Consider the following 1,408-nt stretch of genomic DNA (forward strand, 5'->3'; position numbering starts at 1 on the left):
AAATGTTAATAATAATTTCGACAGTGGCAAACCCATTTCAAATACTCTCTTTGCAAACGTCAACTATTGCCGCTGAAGACGTTAATCATGCCACCACATATCTTATATACATTTTATTTATTTTTTCTCTTTTTTTATTTTTGGTATGAATGTGTTCAATTAGCAATATTACTCATAGCACAAGTTTGTAGCAGATTGTAATAATGCTAATCAATAAATAAAGAAAAAATATTTAAATTAATTGTTAAACAAAACATCTCTCACTTATTAAAAGTATACGATACTTGCGATGAGAAGCATTGATTTAATTCATGTCCAATTTGCTTTATCTTTTTTATTGCTGATAATGGTCTGACTATCTTATAATATATAATATATAATACTATCTTATCTGTTTCATTGAGTAATTAATTTTGCATTTATATAAACTCCTTGATGTAAAATAATAAAAATTCTAATAGCATGTAATAATTCTAAAACATTATGTATTTTCTCAATAATTTCATAAAAGTTTGAGATATAGGCAGATGAAACCTCTAATCAGCCGATAAGTTGGGAATAATAGGCAGGTCGTAATAACGTTTATTTTTGCTCATGAGGAATAAAGATAAGTTTCAAAATGAGAACTTAATTATGAGTTTTGATGAAGTTATAAGAAATATATGGCGCAGAGATAAGAAAACACCTTTAAGAAATAATATATAAAGATTGGCATGAATGTGTTCTTCATTATTTATCTTTTTCAGTTACTTTATCTTTTATTTTGTTTAAACAAATAAAAATATTTATATTATTTAGTTAATTTATCTTTTTCTACAAAATTAACTAATTAAAAGGAAGAATATTTTCAGCTAATAATATTTTATTTTTATTAATAAAAATATTTATCCATTTTACTCTCAAAACATTTTTCATTTCTTTACAAGTCCGAAGTTTCGGCCATCCTCAAGTACAATTTTAATACAATTTTAGAACCAAATCATTTAAAAAAACTACTTCATGCAGGCTATTCTGCCCAGGTCATTTGTATGAAACGTTCTCATTAAATTAAAAGTCTGTATCACAGTCAATCTTATTTGTTAATTTTTATCACATCATTTTTTAAAATTATTATTTTATTATAAGTTGTATTCTGTTTTAACGTTGTGACTCACTCAATGATACTTGAACAAATTAGATGCTGAGAAGGAAACATAATATCTCCGAAACGTTCAATATAGGGATCAAACTGTGGAAGAAAAATATGAATTGAAGGTCTAGGTAGAGGGAAACGTTCGAATATATTGTGTTACTAAGACATCATACTGTTACTAAGTATAATAAAAATACTAACATCAAGTAATTTATTTCTTTTTTTTTAAATTGATAGATTTATTTATTGATAGATATTACAATCTGCCACACAGTT

At 25.1% G+C, this 1,408-nt stretch overlaps 1 protein-coding gene across 1 annotated transcript in view; it reads left to right on the forward strand.

Moving 5' to 3' along the window:
* The window catches only part of Reck (Reversion-inducing-cysteine-rich protein with kazal motifs), a 183,279-nt gene that overhangs the window by 50,341 nt on the left and 131,530 nt on the right, over positions 1-1,408 (forward strand). The gene's annotated exons all lie outside the window — the stretch shown is intronic.

This window comes from Halyomorpha halys, unplaced genomic scaffold, assembly GCF_000696795.3.
Source record: "Halyomorpha halys isolate HHAL.00 unplaced genomic scaffold, Hhal_1.1 Scaffold484.1, whole genome shotgun sequence".
Taxonomy (NCBI): Eukaryota; Metazoa; Arthropoda; class Insecta; order Hemiptera; family Pentatomidae; genus Halyomorpha; species Halyomorpha halys.